Source organism: Protopterus annectens, chromosome 9.part0 (genome assembly GCF_019279795.1).
Source record: "Protopterus annectens isolate FY-2018-M chromosome 9.part0, PAN1.0, whole genome shotgun sequence".
Lineage (NCBI taxonomy): Eukaryota > Metazoa > Chordata > Ceratodontiformes > Protopteridae > Protopterus > Protopterus annectens.
Genome location: NC_056743.1, coordinates 555970475 through 555994134, shown reverse-complemented (window position 1 = coordinate 555994134; position 23660 = coordinate 555970475).

Here is a 23660-nt window from a genome sequence, read left to right as displayed (position 1 = left end):
GGTTATGATAACATTCCTTATTTTGGTCTAATAGAGTATCCTGTGTAAAATTTCCCTCTATTATTGGTTACAGGCCTCCTAAAAGATAAGGCTGTAGGTGTCTGCGGTGACAGTGATAAAACCAAGATTTCACCGACGCCATAACAGCTGAAGAAATATCCATTACTGTTTCTCTATTTCTGAAATTTTATCTGCATGACTAGCCCTGTTAACTATTTGGGGAATTTCACCTAGATAATGTCGTTAATGAATAGTCATGTTTGTGCTAAATTCAGGTGATAAATGTATATACATGTTTGGAGCTTCTGGTGTGGTGCCCCAAGAACAGAAATTCAGAAACTGTTTGAACATTTAGGTATAGTTCTGCAACATGTTGCCTGTGTATTTTTATAGTATTTTTTTGTATTCATTAAATAAATACGTCATACATGCTTTTAAAGGCATCACTCTCTAGACATTTAGCAGCACAGATGGTTATGACTACAAAATATTTGCAAACTACATTCTGCAGTCTCTGGTTCAGTTCCATCAGTTTCCATTTTCATATGGTGTGACAAGAGCATATTACTTAACTAGAACGTTCTTCTATGTCTTATCTGAAAGAGATACATATGCCTAGTTGGCTGAAATGTTAATTAATATAATTGTGCTTATAGTATTTATTGTGTAATGCTGGGTGTTCTTAACACTCTGAGAATTCTTATAGTTTGAGGAGTATGGTGTTACATCACTTGCTCTATATTAAAGAATGAACATGGATTTCTTTGAATATTTTCTTAGTGGGTTTACCTAGTTAACAAATAAGAGACTGGGGTCATTGTCTTGTAATGTCAGATTTACATTTGTTTTTCCTGCATTCATATTACTTGACAAGTGAAGCTTTGACTTGCTCTTCTTATGTTGCCTGTGATGTTAACGCAGTGCAGTTGCTATTCTGATAAAGATGTAGCAATACTAAGAAATGAACTCCACACAATAAATCAGAATCTTATTGACAAAAAAAAACATGAATAATCCTGTTGAATTAGATAAGCAATGTGAGAAAATAATGTTTAAAATATGTGATGTGCTTTCAAGGCATAGGGAAGAAATACAACTGCTGAGTTTAGGTGATGACTCTGTTTAGGAACATTTGTGCATTATGCATGCTTTCTGTCTTGTACAGAACTCATGATGTAAAACATATAAAATTAGACTGTATATGCCGTAACCTAATGACCATTTATGAGCAAGTTTAGCAGCCAGCAAGAAAACCATTAAGAAAATTTCTGAAATCTGATTCATGAATATCTTTCTTTTTCTTAAGTATATAATACTTCTGCAGTCCTTAGCAGTAAATGGTAATAAATGTGGTTGATGTACATCCATTTGCCTTACTACTAAGGATCGAACCACAGCTGCTATAGCTTTAAAATTAGAGAAGAAAATTTTAGAAAACTGCTGCTATAAGAAACTTTTTCTGTTTTAATTTAGCCTTTATGAAAACAATGTTTGCTATATATGACTGGCAAATAAAGTAGTCAAACGTATTTTAGGAGCAACACTAGAAAATAATAAAAAAATGGGGAAACTATATATTAATAAGGAACTTTTTTTTTTCTCCATAATGATAAGTATAAAAAAGTGCTATTACCAACTAAATGCAAAGCACTAACAGTAATAATATAACTGGGAAGTGATATGATTAATTCTGTTCTTTGCTTACATTATCAAAATTGTAAATGTACTCATAATGACCTGAGAATGACCCCCCCCCAAATAAAATAATCAGATTCTTCTTTTTTTATGCAATGAAGTAGCCATTAAGCTGATTACAGACAAAAAGTAATAAACAGTCCCGTACTGAACAGCAGTAGGCTTCACATTCCACTATATGGATGCTCATTGAAAAAGAAAATAGCTACACAGTTTTCAAATCAGGAAATCAAAAAAATCAGATTTAAGATAACAGATACATATTACTCAATGGTGATATTACATCTCACTACAAATTATCAACTTAGAACCCATTTATTTAGAAACAGTGTTACACAGTTTAACAAGATTGAAAAATATGCAAGTCCTTTATTCCATTTAATTTTGGAAGAAACATTGAAGTTACTATCCAAAGCAAGTAATTGGGAATCCAAAACCACATAAATCAAACATAACCATTTTAATAAGGGCTACGATGGTATAAACTTTTGATTAAAAAAGGTTGGAAGTTCACCCCGGAACCACTGATGTGGGCAGACTGGGCAAGCCAAAAGGCCATCAGAATATATTTTATTTGTAGCCTGAATGTAGAAGGGCATATTAACATGTTTGTAGTTGCTCATTTGACATTTGTATAATACCTCAATACAAAATTATTTTACTTCTTAAAACCTTGTGTAGCTGTCATGGTAAATCGATGGATAACTCAAGACAGTAGCATAAGCTTAATGAGTCACTTTCTTCAGCCAGATATAATGTGCACAGTTGTGTTTTCATTTTCCTGTCCTTGTCTGGAAATCAGACTTGGATTAACTTAGCTATCTCAGACAATGATTTCTAAATAAGTCACCAACCTTTTGGGGAAAAAATTAATTAAAAGCCTTAAATGTTTTATATTTAAGTACTCGATTTTCCATTTTGTAAAGACAAATCCGTTGCTTATATTGTCTGGCAGAAAATTGCACAGTTTGCTGATATGAGCCACTCACAAATGGTATGATGATATCTGTCCATGTCTTTAGTGAGTGTCCAGCATTCTTATTACATTACTAACATACCAAGATACCCCGACATCTCAGACTCATTGACTTATCTTCACTTCTCTCTCTTTATCTGTGCAGTTAAATCATGCATGCCGATTAAGATGGGTGGCTCTCAGAAAATGTACTGACCAATGCCTATGAACATTGACCTTGTTGTGTCAAGACTATATTCACAGCACACCCAGTAGGAAACTTGCCTATTATATGTTTCCTGACCTTCTGTTTCAGAGGAGGCTTGCTACAATTTCTCACCTACTGTACTATTTCTGGACCCTTTTCCAATCCGAACAACTTATCACATGAAATAACACATTTGTCCTGCTTGCTTCACATTTTTTTTGTCTAGATACCTTCTAACAAACACATCTACACATCCTTTTGCACATACTTTTAATTATTTATTAACTAGATACCTGCAGCATGGGTCAAAATGGATAAAACAACTATTGCAGGTGCCACAACAAATAACATTTACTAATCCTCAAATAACCAGTAGCTAATGACAAATCTATATTTGGCACATGTAAAGACACTTATTCATATTTCATAAATTAAAATATTACTGATATTTCACAAATTTAAGAAGATTATATACAAAGAAATAGGATATGACAGGAACGGGTCTATATTAGAACATCAAAGTTTCACAACTTCGAATGTTCTAATATCGACCCCATTCAGCGAACGCTGAAAATAGCGAAGCTGTGGAACACCAAATTTCTTCCTAGGGAAGGAATTCTGTTGGCTGTTCCTGTGGCTTCGCTATGTTCAGCACTGTGGTGGAAAGTTACGGGTCGGGATCAGGTAAGTGTGCGATTGTGTGAACGTGAGGGTTAGGGCATGGGGTAGGTGAGTTAGGGTTAGGGCGTGAGTCAGGTAAATATGTGATTGTGTGGGTGTGAGGGTTAGGGTGGGGTAGGTGAATTAGAGTTAGGGCACGAGTGAGGTGAGTGTATGATAGTGACGGACCTTAGGGTTAGGGTTAAGGTAAGTGGATAGCTAGTGGTGTGTGTACAGTTTAGTGTAGGGTTAGATGTAGGATTTTAGGTGTATGTGTGTAGATTGCTGTTTGTTTGGTGTGTTTGTGTTGTGTGTATGTGTGTTGGAATAGTAAATATTTTCCCTGGGAAAAAAATTGCTGTTCTACATGTTCGATATTGTCAGCGTTCGCTGAATAGGGGTCGATATTAGAACATTCGACATTTTAAAAAGTCGATGTTCTAATATATACCCGACAGCAACATATAAATAAGAAAGGAAGGAAAAGAGAAAGGTGAAAAATTAGTTTGACACATCTTAGTCAAATAATTGTATATTGATCCATAATTTAGTAAATGTAACAATAATGTATCTTTATTGGCAATATGAATGATATGAATGTACAGTTGTTTACATCAAGATTTGGTTGTGGAACAAGAGTTTTAACAATTTTATCACTTTGTTTCACCACTAGCAACTAAACTACTTCTTATATCAGTTACAAGTTCCTTATAGGCTTATATATTAGGCAGACAGCAGTATCAGACAGAACCTGATTCTAGCAGGGTCAAGTTCGTTGATACACTCAAAACATTTTTTGTCTTGGTGTTATGTCTTCTACAAGATGATGTTAGTCTGACTTAGATGCATTGTTATTGATAATGTTTATAAATGTATGTTCTGTTTTTGATGATATACAAATGTTACCAAAAAAAACTTGAGTGCTATGTCTGCTCTGCTGGATAGTTGTATTTGTTATTTACTAGTTTACTGTAACTTGTGCATCAGTCAAAATGAGCCTCAGTGACCCAGTATACCTATCCATGAAAAATTAGTATATTATTAAATAAAATACATAGTCACTGTCTCACAGTTTCTCCTCTTAACTACAGTGCTTGCAGCTACAGCACTGGGATCTCCTTTTGGTAGTGATACTATCTTAATAGTGTTAAATGAAGATATTATTCAAGATTGGCTCCCATATCTGTTCTGAATAAATCAAGAAGAATCCAATTTGGGGTTCAGATCAAACAAGCATTCATAGGTATCATAGATCATTCACACCATCGATATCCAACAGAAGGCAGAACAGGGTATATGTATATTTGTATATCTTCCAAAGAAGATACATAGTAGACAATGTAAGTAAATTAATGCAAATGATTTCATTCCATATCTGCAGAAAAATGAAAGCAAGACACTTAGAATCAAGTTCTTACGAAGTAAATGGCCAAACTATATTTCTTATGCAAAAATCATTTTTTTATTTTTGTATTAAATTTGCGGATAATGACAGTTGCCCCAATCATAATCTTTTGAGTTATAACCTATTACTATGATATCACTAGGACTTCCGCGGTGGTGCAGCGGTAGTGTTGTTGCCTCACAGCAAGAGGTTCTCCCGTTCGATTCTGAGCTGGAGTATGGGGAGTGCCTTCTGTGTGGAGTCTGCATGTCCTCCCCGCAGTTGAGTGGGCATTCGAAAGACATGCGTAAATGGGCATGCCTTCGCTGAAGGTTGACCGTTGAGCTGGCACCTCGGTGTTTGTGAAAATCTACTGCCAATCATTAGCAGACCGAAGTTCCGCTGTGGCAACCCCTAACCGGGAACAGCCGAAAGACAACAACAACAACTATGATATTACACTAGAGAGAGTCTGAAAACAGAAAAAAAAATACCCTTTTATAGCATATTAACAACTAAATACTGCAGATAAGGATTATCTGGAAATCTAGCATACGAGATATTTTAGCACTGAACACAAACAAAAAGCAAGAAGCCTGTGGTAAATGAAGTTAAAGACAAAAACAAAACAGAAACTGCTAGAAAGTCAAAACTTCTGAAACGCCCAAGTTTTATTGTGCATCAAAGACAAAAACAAAGCAGAAAATCCAAGCAAAAGTCAAAACTTCTGAAATACCCACATTTTATTGTGCATTGAAAACAAAAAAAAGCAGAAAATCCAAGAAAAAGTCAAAACTTCTGAAACACCCAAGTTTTATTAGGTTCAAAGATTCATAGGTAGGTAGTAGGCTATCTGCCTGAAAGCATTTATAAGTCTAGCCAGCCTAGCTGGAATGTGTTGGCTTTCACCACCCCCTTAGATTAGTTCCCTGTACCTCTGTCCAGCAGAGCCATTGAAGTGATCCCGGGGTAAACTTTCTGTTTCCCATCCACTCATCAACATTTCTCTTGAAGAGGGTTAGCGAGAAGCTCTGCCTAATGTAGATTGGAATCTTGTTCCAGAGCATGGGAAGTCTCTGGGACAGGAATCTATCCCTCCAGCACATCCTGCTTATTGTTGTGGTGAAGTTTAGATCCCTGGAGCATGTGGCTCAAGGGGATATGGTTTTCTTTAGGTGGAGCATGTCCATCAATTCTGGGTTGGACATGGCCTTGTATGTCAGGCAGAGATCACCTCTGAGTAGGCAGTATGCAACCGAGTCCAGCTGGAGTTTGTTCAGTTGAGCTGCATAGGGCATCTGCTTGAGGCCAGTGATCCTCTTGGTGAGGTACTTCTGTGGTCTTTTCAGCTGTTGCGGGTGTCTTGTAAGGTACATCCCAAATGGGGCATTGTACTCTATGATTGGTCTGACGAGTGATGTGTAGAGGGGCCCAATGACCTCTTTCGATCTGGATGCAAACCCTTTTGTGATTAGGTGGGCCACATAGGATTTTCTAACCACTTTGGCAATGTGATTATCAAAGGAGAGGTTACTATCTATTTGGGTCCCCAGATCCCTTATTACATCTTCTGTATTTAGGGGGCTACCACCTATGTGGTAGTTTGTGGGTACTTTGTTTTTTCCAAAGGGGATGACTATGCACTTTTTGGCATTTTGCTTGAGGTCATGGTTTTGACACCAGGTATCTGTCTGAGTGAGACCCTTTTGGAGGATGTCTGTGTCAGCTGGAGAGTCAGTTATAACTCCTATTTTGCAGTCGTCTGTGGTCTTGGTCAGCCATAGTCCCCCTGTGCTTGCCTGTACCTCTGAAAAGTATATACCAAACAGAAGGGGTCCTAGGACTGAGCCCTGGGGAATGCCACTTTTAACCGGTTTAGAGTCAAACCTAGCTCCCGCAACTCTTAACATGTGGGTTTTGCCTGTGAGCCAGTTGGCAACCCATCTGGTGACATAGGGGTTTATGCTCAGGCTGGTGAGCTTGTCTATAATACCTGAGTGGGGAATGGTATTGAAGGCCTTTGCGAGGTCTAGGTAGGCTGTGTGGACCACCTTTCCCTCATCTATAGCTTGGTAACTGTCTCAAAGAAGTCCACCAGGTTTAGGAGGTATGATCTGCCTTTAACAAAGCTGAACTGGGTAGGGTCCAGTGTTTGGAGGTTCCCAATGTCTGTGTTAATGAGATCCATGATGATGTGCTCCATAGCTTTGCAGACCAAGCTAGTCAGGCTTATAGGGCAATAGTTCACGGGGTCTGTTGTGGCTCCACCTTTGTGGAGCGGAATAATTGTTGCTGTGCGCCACTCTGTGGGCATGTAACCTGTGGAGAGGCAGAGTTTAAACAGTGTGTTTAGGTGAAGGGTTAGTTCATCTTTGAGCTTGTGTAGGATGCAGCCTGGGACACTGTCCAGTCCCACTGATGCTGTGTTTTTGGCTTTGGAGAGGGCTGTTTTAACCTGGTTGTCTGTGATTTCAGGGGGACTACATTCTTATGGTATAGTTATGGGCCCTTTTGAGGGTGGGGGGGGTAAAGTTTGCAATGAACTGAGCCAGGATGTTGGCTATATCGGTCGGTTCAGTGTACGTTGTGCCATTCTGCATTAACTCTGAGCAGATCTGAAAATTGCCACTTAGATTCTTGACATAGCTAAAGAATGCCTTGTGGTTATCTTTGGAGTCCATGGCAATTTTTCTTTTGAAGCTAGCCGTGGGTGATTTTATTAGGGAATGTAGTTTCTTGCTGATACTGATCAGGGATGTCTTCCCTTCTTGGGATTTTACTCTTTTCTGTACAAGTTTTCTCCTTCTGTTGTATAGCTTGTTTATGGCAGGGGTCCACCAGACTGGTTTACTTTTCTTGGAGGTGTGAGTCTTGGTTTTGTTTGGGATAGCAAGATCCATGCATTCTTGTAGGTGCCTGTAGAGTGCATTAGTAAAGGATTTTTCAGCTTGGATAGCATTATCCTTTAGCATGGGGACTTTGAAACTTCCCACCTCGGTCTTAAGTAACATGAAGTTTGCTTTTGAAAAGTTTTTCATGGTGGTTTCTTTGATCAGGGGTGGTGGCGGAATGTAGATATCCAGAGTGATTAATTTATGGTCAGATTTAACCAGCAAGGGGTTGACCTGTGGTATGGAACACCGGTCACCCATGTTGGTGATGACCAGGTCCAATATGTTGTCACCTCTAGTGGGGGTGTTGACCAGTTGATCCAGGGCATTTGAGTTTATACATTCTAGGAAATGTTGGGCAAGAGAGTTTGTACTTGAATAGTTCTCCCAGTTAATGTTTGGGTAATTGAAATCACCCAGTATCAGGGTGTTTGGTAGGACCTTTATTTTCCCAGTGTTTCCAGGAATGTGGAGTGGGGATCATGGGACATGGTGGGTGATCTGTAGCAAGCTATAATTTGAATAGCAGTTTTGCCCATTGTTAGTTGCACGTGGATGATCTCTGAAGCATTGTGCTGTGCCACTAACCTGGAGGTGTGGGTATCCTTGATGAATATGGATACTCCCCCGCCTTTCATATTTCAGTCTGGGTTTTGTGGCCGAAATATATGGTATGAGTTGTAGCCTGGTAGTGCTGGGGTGCTCTCTGGAGCCTTAAACCAGGTTTCTGTTACTGCACATATATCGATTTTCTCCATACTGAGGAGTGCCTCGAGTGCATGCATTTTGAGGTTTAGACTTCTGGCATTGAGTAGCATTACCCTCAGTTTTTTGTTACTTGTGCTATTTACAGTGGTGGGTTTGTCTTTTGAGCCTTGCCTAAAAATGGCAGTATGGGGGTGGCAAGAGCCTTGGCCAGTATTCAAAAGCCTAAGGGTGACAGGTGCAAGCCGTCTCTAGCTTGTCGAGCATGTCATCACAGGCTGACAGACACTGGATCCCCTTTGAATGACACCAGAAGCTTAGCCAATTGCTGAAACTGATAATTTTTCTCTATACCATGGTATCATTCTTGGTGAGGGCAGGATGCTACTCAGGGTCATGGTCATACCAGCCTGGGCTATGTGATTAGAGAGCTCCTCCATGTCTCTACTCATGTAGTCCAGGGAGGTATGGCTCAGGTCATTCACACCAACATGGACAATGACAGAGTCATAATTGTACTTGTTCTGGAGTGCATCAAAGACAAAATCAAAGCATAATATCCAAGAAAAAGTCAAAACTGCTGAAATATCCAAGTTTTGTTGTGCACAAAGACAAAAACAGTCCCCAGGATTCAGCAAGCTCTGCACAGAGTGCCTGAATAGTGCCAGAGCTGTTGCACGCAATATGGCTGACGAGATATCCAGGATCGAGCCCCTGAGATGTGAACAAGCGCCCCTACACTATTCCCGCATGGACACCACTGCCATATGCTAATTACCTCATTTGCTGGTGAAAAACATACAAATGAGGTGAATTAGCAATCCAGGAAACAGGCAGGCATCTGTGCAGGAATAGTGTAACCTGCAGAAATGTATTTGGTTACTAACTGAATACATTTCTGCAAATTACAAAACGGAGGCATGACAGCTTGAAAGAAAGCATGTATTCTATGTAGTAGTCATCTGCAACTGAGAAAATAAGGGATGTGTGAAGAAACTTGATACTCCAAAAGCCGACTGCTGGAAAACGGCAATAAAGGCTTCGCAGATACACTGTACTTAATAAAATACTTTTATTGCTTCAACAGCAACACGACAAACTGGTCTACATAAAACACACACAAAAACAAGTAAAATCTGTGTAAGCGCTTTCATCTGCCGATTGCAGACTTCCTCAGAACATAACATAATGAAAGTATCTCTGATATTTAAACTGTATTTGGCGCCAAACCAGCCTGATAGATTTAAAGGCACACACATGAATATATTGCACATTTCCCCATAATTATTTGAATAATGTATAAATATCACTTAAAAACAACTAAATAATATATAACTAATTTGTTACAAGTGAATAATGTTACAATAATTTCTGACTTCTTATTTTTTAAAAAACTACAATAGATAAATAATAATAAATAATAAAATAATAAAATCATTAAATATATTCATATATAACACCTATCCAATAACTGCATAAATTCATTTATATAAATACTTATCTATATATGAATGGTCTAATCATGTAAATATGGCATAATAAATATAAACTGATAAAATTACATAATACTTATAATAAATATAATAAAATTGTGACATAAGGATTGCATATAACCCTTAAATTCTATAAATTACATTATATGTATTACATTTTAAGGAAGGGTTTGATACTTATAAAATCATTGAGCCCAGGGGTTCTTGTGGCATCTACTAACATCTGCCACTTACTCTCTTTACAAGCTAATTTATTTTTCCAATCTCCGCCTCTAGGATTCAAATACTCCTGATCTATAATCATAAAAGTGAAAGAATGTTGATCTCCTACCTCTTTAATATGTCTGTACAAAGCATTTTTTGGATCTATAGTTTTAATACTATAACAATGTTCATAATTCCGCTTCTTTAATTGCCTCTCAGTCTTTCCAATGTAGAAAGCTGGGCAGGATTTACATTTAGCTAAGTACACCACCTGTTTGGTAAAACAATACCCTCCCCTGCTCTTGATTTTGGTATGATTCACATCTTCTAATTTTATGTGGGATGTAGTATTAATATATGGACATTGTTTGCAATTTCCACATTTCTTAGTATATGTTTCTGTATTCTTCTTGTTCTTTCCTTGACTATCACTCTTCTCTAATAATTTCTTAATGTTGGGTGCTGTCCTGTATACGATAGTCGGCAATAAACCCAGCTTTTCTCTGGTAACTTCTGAAACTGTAATAATGTCCCAATATCTCACCACTATCTCCTTAATGTGATTGACATGTGGGGAATAAGTTAACACACATACTCTTCCTTCCTTAAATGTATTATCATTGATTTTGATATGTTTGGCATCCTGTTTGCCCATTAAAGGTATATATTTTATATTCCATTGGGAGCTAACAAACTTGATGGTATCTTCCAATAATTCTTTTGGATACCCTCTATCTTGAAATAAATGGTAAATAAAAGTCATCTCACTTTCCATGTCAATTTTCGTAGAAGACATTCTGGCTCCCCTTATGCATTGGCCTTTGACTATATTTTTGAAAATATGTCTTGGGTGATTACTACTAAAATATATATAGTCATTAGAAAAAGTTCCTTTTCTATACACCTTAGATGCGAAACCATCAACCGTCTTATAAATAAAGGTGTCTAAATACGAAATACCCTTTTCACTAATATTGTATGTAAATTTTAAGAACTCTGTAGTGGTATTGATATATTCTATGAACTTCACTATATCTGCCTTATCACCCTTCCATAAAACAAAAATACCGTCTAAAAATCTAGCGTAGAACATTAAATTGTCTTTATATATACTGTTGAACACGTAGGAGTTCTCCCATTCTAACATGACTAAATTGGCAAAAATGGGTGCACATGATGCACCCATTGCCACTCCTTTATTTTGTCTAAAAACTTCACCTTCAAAAGATATGTAGTTATGGTCCAAAATCAGTGACATCATATCTAGAATAAGAACAATTTTATCCCAACTTAGATTAGAATAAGTTCTCAAGCTTTTACAGAAATAATCTAAACCCTCTTCTTTCGGAATACATGAGAACAAATCACAGACATCTATTGTCACAAATATATATTCCATATTACACACCTGGGGGGTTAATTTACTTAAAAAATCCCATGAATCTATCATCAAGTGTGGTATATTATTATAAATATTTTTTACCCATCTATCTATGGTATGTCCCATATTAAAAATTTTTGATTTGGATCCAGAAATAATTGGTCTGAAGGGTGGATTAAGAATTGATTTGTGGACCTTAGGGATGCCCACTATATGTGCCATCATAGGAAATTCTATCCGTATGAAATCATATACTTCCTTAATAATTCTGTTGTCCAAAAAATATTCTTCGATAGATAGATCTATACGTCTATATCCTATATGTGCTTGGTTCATGGATATAACTTCATAATTTCCTGATTCATTATAAAATTTTTTGTATAGCAGCTTTGTATTCATGATTCGGATAAATAACCACACCTCCCCCTTTATCTGGTTTCATTATTCTAATGTCAGGATTCTTTATTAAATTGTTCAAACATTCTCTTTCTTCTATATTTAAGTTGTCCTTGTCTACATAACGCTGTTGTTTGTTTCTTATAACATGCTTATTGAATTTATAAATGTCATTACAGACCAAATTCTCATAATGGCTGACAATAGGGTTACTGATAGGAATATAACTACTCTTTTTCTTTAACGTCCCTTCAAAATGGGATCTATCTTGCTCAATTGTGTTAAATTGCAAGGCTAAGTTCAACTTCCTACAAAATAACTTGACATCTTTAATACTTTCAACAAGTCTGAAACTAGAATTGGGTATAAACTTCATGCCTTTGGCTAATAATTTATAAAATTCTTCTTTGACTATAAAATCTGAATAATTATATACATTAAAACCATTAAAAGTGCTCATAATCTGCGTGCTTTGTAAATTCTCTACAGTATCTGCCATATAATCGTCAGAAGGCACTTTGTCATTATCACTTGTAACTTCTCTTTCCCTTACCACATTATCCACTACAATTTCTTCATTTAAAATTTCTTGTTGAATTTGTTGTGATGATATGGGTTTTTCTTGAAGTTTGGATGAAATCTTCCTCCCTGAAAATTTTCTTTATGTTCATCTCTCATTTCTCTCTCACTATACTTCCTATCAGTTTGTGTGTACTTCCTATCTTGGGGCCAAATATATGCTCTGTTAGTCCTATATATTTCTACATCCCTATCTAGCTTACCATGTTTTCTATCAAATACAATCTGTGCCTGTTTATCAGCTAGATAAAATTGCTTATTGTACAGTTCCTTCCATGAATTGAATTCATTATGTAATAATATGCTATGATTTATAATTTCTACTTCATGAATGAGGGTTGACATTTTCTCATCATTATGTTGTATTAATAAATTCATATATTTAAACCCTCATTCTTCTGACGATTATATGGCAGATACTGTAGAGAATTTACAAAGCACGCAGATTATGAGCACTTTTAATGGTTTTAATGTATATAATTATTCAGATTTTATAGTCAAAGAAGAATTTTATAAATTATTAGCCAAAGGCATGAAGTTTATACCCAATTCTAGTTTCAGACTTGTTGAAAGTATTAAAGATGTCAAGTTATTTTGTAGGAAGTTGAACTTAGCCTTGCAATTTAACACAATTGAGCAAGATAGATCCCATTTTGAAGGGACGTTAAAGAAAAAGAGTAGTTATATTCCTATCAGTAACCCTATTGTCAGCCATTATGAGAATTTGGTCTGTAATGACATTTATAAATTCAATAAGCATGTTATAAGAAACAAACAACAGCGTTATGTAGACAAGGACAACTTAAATATAGAAGAAAGAGAATGTTTGAACAATTTAATAAAGAATCCTGACATTAGAATAATGAAACCAGATAAAGGGGGAGGTGTGGTTATTTATCCGAATCATGAATACAAAGCTGCTATACAAAAAATTTTATATGAATCAGGAAATTATGAAGTTATATCCATGAACCAAGCACATATAGGATATAGACGTATAGATCTATCTATCGAAGAATATTTTTGGACAACAGAATTATTAAGGAAGTATATGATTTCATACGGATAGAATTTCCTATGATGGCACATATAGTGGGCATCCCTAAGGTCCACAAATCAATTCTTAATCCACCCTTCAGACCAATTATTTCTGGATCCAAATCAAAAACTTTTAATATGGGACATACCATAGATAGATGGGTAAAAAATATTTATAATAATATACCACACTTGATGATAGATTCATGGGATTTTTAAGTAAATTAACCCCCAGGTGTGTAATATGGAATATATATTTGTGACAATAGATGTCTGTGATTTGTTCTCATGTATTCCGAAAGAAGAGGGTTTAGATTATTTCTGTAAAAGCTTGAGAACTTATTCTAATCTAAGTTGGGATAAAATTGTTCTTATTCTAGATATGATGTCACTGATTTTGGACCATAACTACATATCTTTTGAAGGTGAAGTTTTTAGACAAAATAAAGGAGTGGCAATGGGTGCATCATGTGCACCCATTTTGCCAATATAGTCATGTTAGAATGGGAGAACTCCTACGTGTTCAACAGTATATATAAAGACAATTTAATGTTCTACGCTAGATTTTTAGACGGTATTTTTGTTTTATGGAAGGGTGATAAGGCAGATATAGTGAAGTTCATAGAATATATCAATACCACTACAGAGTTCTTAAAATTTACATACAATATTAGTGAAAAGGGTATTTCGTATTTAGACACCTTTATTTATAAGACGGTTGATGGTTTCGCATCTAAGGTGTATAGAAAAGGAACTTTTTCTAATGACTATATATATTTTAGTAGTAATCACCCAAGACATATTTTCAAAAATATAGTCAAAGGCCAATGCATAAGGGGAGCCAGAATGTCTTCTACGAAAATTGACATGGAAAGTGAGATGACTTTTATTTACCATTTATTTCAAGATAGAGGGTATCCAAAAGAATTATTGGAAGATACCATCAAGTTTGTTAGCTCCCAATGGAATATAAAATATATACCTTTAATGGGCAAACAGGATGCCAAACATATCAAAATCAATGATAATACATTTAAGGAAGGAAGAGTATGTGTTAACTTATTCCCCACATGTCAATCACATTAAGGAGATAGTGGTGAGATATTGGGACATTATTACAGTTTCAGAAGTTACCAGAGAAAAGCTGGGTTTATTGCCGACTATCGTATACAGGACAGCACCCAACATTAAGAAATTATTAGAGAAGAGTGATAGTCAAGGAAAGAACAAGAAGAATACAGAAACATATACTAAGAAATGTGGAAATTGCAAACAATGTCCATATATTAATACTACATCCCACATAAAATTAGAAGATGTGAACCATACCAAAATCAAGAGCAGGGGAGGGTGTTGTTTTACCAAACAGGTGGTGTACTTAGCTAAATGTAAATCCTGCCCAGCTTTCTACATTGGAAAGACTGAGAGGCAATTAAAGAAGCGGATTTATGAACATTGTTATAGTATTAAAACTAAAGATCCAAAAAATGCTTTGTACAGACATATTAAAGAGGTAGGAGATCAACATTCTTTCACTTTTATGATTATAGATCAGGAGTATTTGAATCCTAGAGGCGGAGATTGGAAAAATAAATTAGCTTGTAAAGAGAGTAAGTGGCAGATGTTAGTAGATGCCACAAGAACCCCTGGGCTCAATGATTTTATAAGTATCAAACCCTTCCTTAAAATGTAATACATATAATGTAATTTATAGAATTTAAGGGTTATATGCAATCCTTATGTCACAATTTTATTATATTTATTATAAGTATTATGTAATTTTATCAGTTTATATTTATTATGCCATATTTACATGATTAGACCATTCATATATAGATAAGTATTTATGTAAATGAATTTATGCAGTTATTGAATAGGTGTTATATATGAATATATTTAATGATTTTATTATTTTATTATTTATTATTATTTATCTATTGTAGTTTTTTAAAAAATAAGGAGAAGTCAGAAATTATTGTAACATTATTCACTTGTAACAAATTAGTTATATATTATTTAGTTGTTTTTAAGTGATATTTATACATTATTCAAATAATTATGGGGAAATGTGCAATATATTCATGTGTGTGCCTTTAAATCTATCAGGCTGGTTTGGCGCCAAATACAGTTTAAATATCAGAGATACTTTCGTTATGTTCTGAGGAAGTCTGCAATCGGCAGATGAAAGCGCTTACACAGATTTTACTTGTTTTTGTGTGTGTTTTATGTAGACCAGTTTGTCGTGTTGCTGTTGAAGCAATAAAATTATTTTATTAAGTACAGTGGATCTGCGAAGCCTTTATTGCCATTTTCCAACAGTCGGCTTTTGGAGTATGTAGTAGGCATGCCAATGGCCAAAGATATGGTCATTGGTATGAAAAATAGCTGAAATTTTATAAAAAAACAAGTTTTTTTTTGGGCCTATCTCGGCCGTTTAAGCATAGACCAGCGGTGTACAAATGGGATCGTCACGGAAATAAAAAAAAAAGGGAGAAATAAGCTTTTATACCCAAATCTGCATTTTGCCTTAATAGTCAATGGCATGCATAAAACAACAATACCAGGGAATAGTGGTTGCTAAGGGTTAGTGCACAGTGTGAGTGTGGTAACTATGAATTAGCAGTCTGGTTTATGCAAATGAGGGGGTTGATACTGAATCACAGATTTTCTCTCAATGTTAGCTTGCACTCAACCGTGTAGGTGCAGCAACACCACTGTATAAGTAGAAGAGGTGGATGACCTCATAAGGGTGTGTGTCAGGCATGCTGTAAGCTTATTGGAGATCTGTAGCTTGTGTTTTCCCTTAGCTAAGCACAGCTAAGGAAGGGGGGTATGTCTCACATTGTTGAGCACTATTTTCCTTGCTTAAATGGGTGTGTGCGCCGCACACCGGGTTTAAAAAAAAATGGAAATAGCAGCACTGTTCACATCTGAGCACTTGGTATGGGTGTCATGCCCTGGGGCTTAAACAGGGAGGCAATGGGAAGGGGAAACAGCAATAGGAAGGCAATCAAGGAGAACTAGCATAGCTGGCAGGTGAAATGTATCAGAATCAGACAATTACACAGGCAGCAGCCCAGCACACTACTATAAACTATGCAAACACCTTTCAGTCAGTTTATTCCCACACACTCTATACCACCAGTGTACACAGATGGGGAAATTTTACCTGACAAAACTAACAAAATGTTAGGGGCTGCTATCGCTCTCATACATCAATATGTACAAGAGGCTGAGGGCGGTGAGGATGTGAATGCTGATGACTATCCCACAGTAAGGAGGAGAAGGAGAAGCGTGTACAGACCCAGGGTAACCTACCAGGGCCTACATGAGCTGGAGATAGTGGAGCGCTATAGGGTGGACAGGGGCATTCTACAGAAAATTGTTGAGCTGTGCCGGCCCTGCCTCACACACAGAACCAGCAGAGGGGAACACATCTCAGTGGATAGCAAGGTATGTGTAGGCTTAAGAATACTAGCCACAGGTACCTTCCAAAGGCCAACTGGGGATATCATGGGGATCTCTCAGACATCAACATCCAGGGTACTCCACCAGTTCCTGGATGCCATGTCAGCACATGCCAGTAAGCACATATATTTCCTTAACAGCCATGAGGCGTTGACCAGCAATATGTGTCTCTTCCACTGCATAGCAGAATACCCTGAGGTAGTGGGTGCTATAGACTGCACACACATACACATCAAAGCACCAGACGGTGAGCAGGGTTGGGTCTACATAAACTGCAAGGGCTTCCCCCTATCAACTGCCAGGTCATGTGCGATGCCCAGGGCATTATCATGAATGTGTGTGCTGGCAGCCCTGGAAGCTATCACGATTCCCACATCTGGCATTGCTCACAGCTGTATCAGGCATTTGTCAGTGGGGACATCCCATATGGCCATCTAGTGGGGGATGCTGGCTATTTACTGGAGCCGTGGCTGATGACACCCATCAGAAATGCACACACACCCGAACAAAAACACCATAATGAGGTACACGCACAAACCGGGATCATTGTAGAGCGTGTATTTGGACTGCTCAAGTCACGGATCCACTGCCTTGAGATATCCAGTGGAGCCTTGCAGTACTCTCCAGCTACATGTACACAAATGGTTATAGTATGTGCCATGCTACACAGTATGACCCTGCGGAAACAGCTTCAGCAGGAACAGCACGGGGCAGGGCCATGCAGTCCCCCACCATTGCCAAGGCCAGCACAGGCACAGAGGGACTTGGAGGAGGAACATCCTGAGTCTGCTCCTGTAGGCAGAAGGAGGCATGCCCAGTATGCCCAGGCCTTAGCCAAGAGGCAATTCATAGCACACACACTGACACTGTAGGGACCCAGGAACTGATACCTCTCTCCAACTCGCACATACTGTAAAAGGGATTGCAAACATGGCACTACCTGTGCTTTACCATGTATAGGGAGTGTACTATGTGCATCTGGCATAGTCATCCCTCCAGCACCGTCCACAGTACTGGCCCAGCCACAAGGTAAGTCACTCTTCCTATTAATTACTGAATGGAGTAGTATGTTCTGATAGTTGTATCCATGGTATGGACGCAAGCATGCAAGGGAATCAGGTGGCTGAACGGGATAGCAGCAGATAGCGGACACCTATATTGGCAGCATGAAATCCATAACAAATACTGGTTGTCAACATACTAGGTAGTACTATACAAGGTGAAAAATCCCACCACAGTACATGCGGTAGCCCAAATAACTGTGGGTGTCCATAGGACACACACATGCATGTCAGTGAGGCTCACATACCCACCATCTGTCTCAGCCAGCAGGACAGGTGTAAATGACCATAAAAAAAGGCTGGGCTAAGGCCTCCAAATGATGGCAATGGTGAACAGCCACTCTCCAGACCTACACAGACAGACTACAACAGGCTTGGCAGTTGTATGTTAGTTCTGAAGTGCAGGAAGTCTGAAACTGAAATGTAGGTCAATAAAACCTAAGATGTTGACTCTACTGATATGCCTCCAGTCTGCATGATAGGTCAGAATACAATATGAAGTGGAAGTCAACAGAGTACCTAAAATACCAGTACAGTCATAATAAATGTTAAAGTCATTAGGTGTGTCCCCCCCCCAATTCTATGCAGAAATGCAGTAACGTATAAGTGTGAGGAGTAATATCAGTGGAGCACAGATTGTCCGAGCTGCCCCAATCTACAGGATAGATTGCTGCATGTGTACAATATGCAGGGGTCTGTGTGGTAAGTTGCTGTGTGTACAATATTTTCTGGAAGTGGTCAGCATGTAGGCCTGGAGGGTTGTGTCTCAGTGGTCTATGGGCAGTACTGTGGTCAACAGGGCCATGTTCCAACAATTGCAGTGCCAACCACAATGCTTCTCAGCGATACCCATGTCAGCAGTTGGCCATACTCACTTTCCAGATGTCAATATCTGTCACCGTCTAAAAGATGGACATGCCATGAACATGGGCCCATAAATGCACACAGTACACAGGTAGAAGTATCCTAGACAGAGTGCATATAATGCAACTGTCAACTGCACACAACTTTGGAATTGTACATACAGGTTAGCAGCACATTAGTCGTCCGTGTAGTATGGAATACTGTTGTAATCTGGCCAATCACTGGCAGACCATAAAAGGCACAGTTATAAAGTAATGAGAGACTGCCTATGTCCATGCACAAGGCAGCATAAGGGGAATGTCCCAGGTATATCCTGTGAGTCAGCTGCCAGTAGGTCCATATCACACATGCATTCAGCTCACCCCACCATCAGCCACAGGTTTATCACAGGTCATATCCTTGCTGTTGGGAATGAGTACAGCATGACCCCACTTCTATGTGGGAATACCCACAGAATGCAGCATGCTGAAGTGGTGTCTTATGCAGGTGTGTCCCTAGCTGTAAGCAGTACCCTACCCGCATCCAGACCAATGGATCAATATGGACAGGAAGTATTGCCAGTAACACCTCGCACACTTACCCTGTCACCCCAGGGAAATCCACTGGCTCGCAGCCCAAGAATGTAAGAGTGACAGAATGCACTGGCCTGCTACAGATGGCCTGCATCACTACCTAATGGCCTACAGTCCTCTGTCAAAGGCCGGTGCCTCACCCATAGTGTCAGTGTATGGTATCTCATGGGGTCCTAACTAACAACCTAACACAGTCAACAGAACACAAATGCAAGGCCATGTTGACAGATCCCAGTAGCATGCCCCCCATGTCCTACTGCAAGACCTGTGGACCAGTCCATAAATTCAGCTGGGTTGAAGGGCCAACTATAGGGATATTTCTCAGATATTGGTCGCATAATGTTAGGAAGAGGATAGAATAACAGAGGGGGGGGGTGCAGAAGCATGGATGTCAATGAGTGTGTGAAGTCTGAAACTCTGATGTGTGCCCATACTACCCCTGCCTGCAAACCCATTAATGGGTGGCTACAAACCACAATGTGAAGGGGAACTGACCAGATATATGAGTCCTGCCTCTGGGTAACCTGGGTGAATCTGTACAGCTCAGAGGTATGGCCACACCACAATACGGCCATTCTGTTAAGTCGATATATGTACAAGAAAGGGATCCTCAGACACTATACTACCAAGGTGCTGGACCATTTACACAGATCCATCAGCAAGTGTCTGTAGCTACCCCACCAGAATGGCAGGAGTGTGCAAGAATGTGTAGGCTGCAGCCCACAATACTGGACTCAGCTTAATTCATCTTGTATTTTCCCCGTTAAATAACTGTGAGCAAATAATGATATCTGTCAGTAGGTGATGACATAATACATCACAGTGTAAAACAGTACATATGTCTGAATATCTGTGCTAACATCAACCATGTAACACAAGCAGCACAGACAGCAATAGTTAAACTATAACCCTATCTTTCACCCATTGTGACTCCATATTCTCAATCTATCTACAGATATCCTGCAGAAACAGGCTGCTAGCTGTAGGTGTTGAACACCAAATCCTGGGCTGGAGTACAACCTTACCTGGAATGGATTCACACCTCACTACAGAAGGTCATACTGGGCATGCTCCTACACTTAGAGAAATGAAGCCCATGTCTGACAACACAGTGGACTATACATATCTTATCATTTGCAGATGTCTGTGCACACACACCAAACTGTACACCATTCATGCTTCACACACACATTGGATAGGAATACTCACACATATCTAAGGCCAACAGACTATAATATGTCAAACATACACACACAAATGTGGGGAAGAGAAAGAGAGATAGTGACAGAGAGAATTCCATTATGAGGCCTGTCCCACCCACTACACATCCCATTGGCCTATATCACATGATGTGCTGATATTAATCACTGTAGACATTCCTTTTAGCAGCCCTCAGCCCTATAGTTTCTGTGGTGCTTGTGATAACTGTGCAACAATATAGTACAAATAAGTATTCATGTAGCATTTGTAATCTCAGCCCTGTCAAATGTAAAGTTGTGTGTGAGTGAGTGTGTGTGATTCCAGAGGAATGATTTATGGCCGATTCACACACACTGCACTTCCCATTGCCCTACTTTAGCACTCCTGCTGATGTCAGTCACCTTGAAATAACCCTTTGGCCAAGTCTCAGCCATATAAGCTCCATGGCACTCGAGATAACTGCATAATAATGTAGCGTAGCAAACTAGTTAAGTAAAAGTTCTAATCCTGGTCCTGGAAACTGTGAAAATGTGTGTGTTTGTGTGAGAGAGTGTGTGTGTCTTTGTAGACACCTGATTTTGTGGTCATTCACACTTACTACACTCCCTTTACCCCTCCTTTAGCACTGCTGCTGATGTTACTCACCTTCAAAGAAACCTTTGGAGAGCTCTCCAACATATAAGCTCCATGGCGCATGCGATAACTGTGTAACACTGTAGTAGCAATACATAGCTAGGTAGGGATTTGAAACTCAGTACTGGCAAGTGTGTGTGTGTGCGTGTGTGCGTGTGCGTGTGCGTGTGCGTGTGTGTGTGTGTGTGTGTGTGTGTGTGTGTGTGTGTGTGTCTGTCATCAGTATCCTGTGTGGGTGGTGGTGTGGTTGTGTAATAACAGGATCCATTGCGGGGCAGGTTTTGCTACAATATTATACTGTGGACCTAGTATATGTCCCAGTGTCCACATTACAAGGCCAACAGTTGTCAAACACCATAGAGGTTGGTAAAGACAATCCACAGCCATAAATGTCTAGTGCCATGTGCAATGACTATGTGACAGTATGGATTAGTGAACAATATAGGCAACCCTTATAATACTCAGAGACCACTCTCCACCCATGGATCATACACAAATATGCTTGGCTTGGCAGAAACCACTATATTGGTAGTTCTCCTGCAAACTGCCTCACAGATACTACCTACAGTGTGATTGCAGTGGACTACATGGCTGTTGACCACAACAGTGCCACTGACATCAAAAAGTACTCTGATGTGTGACATCTCCTGACTGTGTGTTATCCAGCAGGTAAAAGGACATAGCATCCTGTTCCATCCCCTCAGTAGCCCAAATCAATGTGTACAGTGGCCATTTTGCCATATTCCCCACTGAACGCCTGCAACAACTGTAGAGTTTGCAAATGTACCCCATAAAGGGAATACCATGCCTTATAAACATGCCCTGTATAGACAGACACCAATAAATCAACTGAATCCCTGTATCATACTGTCTATGTAGGTGCAATCACTACCTCAGTTTCATAGCTAGGTCTCAACAAACGAGGTCAGGAATGCTACTTCTGAAGATACCAATCTGTCCACACAACATGCCCCAGAGACCTCAAGCACACTTCCACACTTCAAAAAACTTGCATGTCAGACATGTGCACAACCCAGACACTGTCCATGTTATGGAATATAAATCACATACCAGTGAAGCAGTGCACATCACTGGCCACCCACAATAGAAATCTGGATGAGTGGATGGGGAATGCAATACCCACTCCTGGGGACCACTCCAGTGACTATACATCTGAGCCACACTAGGGGCTATTTTCATGTGGCCTGATGGCAGGGTATTCCCTTGGGCTAGCCTTGTACACCCTTCAGGCCCATTCACCTACTACACACCTATGAAGCAATGAACCTATGGATCTCAGTACTGGCAAGTGTGTGTGTGTGTGTGTGTGTGTGTGTGTGTGTGTGTGTGTGTGTGTGTGTGTGTGTGTGTGTGTGTGTGTGTGTGAATAGTAATCTCAGTGTATTTGTTTGATAAATATCCCTTGTGGCTGTGGTTATTAGCAATCGGAGGTGTGTCCAAACCACAACAAGTACCATTCTTCATTCTACAACAGGTGTAAATCAACATATATCTATGTACAACCCTCAGCCCTATAATCTGTGAGGCATATGCAATCACTGTGTTATAGACCGTGGATTTCCGTGCACATAATGTATCCTGCCTATGACATGGTGGATGAGTTACCACACTGCCATACCTAGTGGTCATGCTGCAGAGCCACATCCTGGTGACACACAGACACCTAGAATGGAAATGGGAAACAGCATGTGAGAACACATGCACTCAGCACTTCACTTGTGGAGGGAGAGAGGGGTAAAGCTGGCACTGAATGGGTTGCCAAGACTGTGGCAAATATCTTTTGTCTCTGGATAGGTATTAGCATTGTGCTGTAACTTGCAGCACTTCTGTTTAATGCTGTGGAGGTTGTTGATGTAACTATCAAAGGCTAATGTGACTGTCATCAGTGTCTGCTGCATCTCTGCCATCATAGATGCCCATAGGGGATTCCATGTGGGATCCAAAGTTGTGTTTGAAGCTGATAAGGGTTTCAGCAGTCATTTGACACCACCTTTTTCTGCAACAGTGTCCTTCTTCTGATGTACACTTTAGTAATGGCAGGGGACAATCACATTGTCTCCCAGTGTTTGGAGGACAGTGTCTGGGTTCGGTTGGCTCTGACTAGTACTATGCATTCATGTATCTGTTTGCACAGTGCCTATGTGTATAAATCCACAGTCATGCAGCTATTTCCCATTGCCATGGGTGCAGTGAAGACATCCACCCCTGTTTTCATAGCTGCAAAGTCAGCTTTGAAGAGGTTTTGCAAGGTG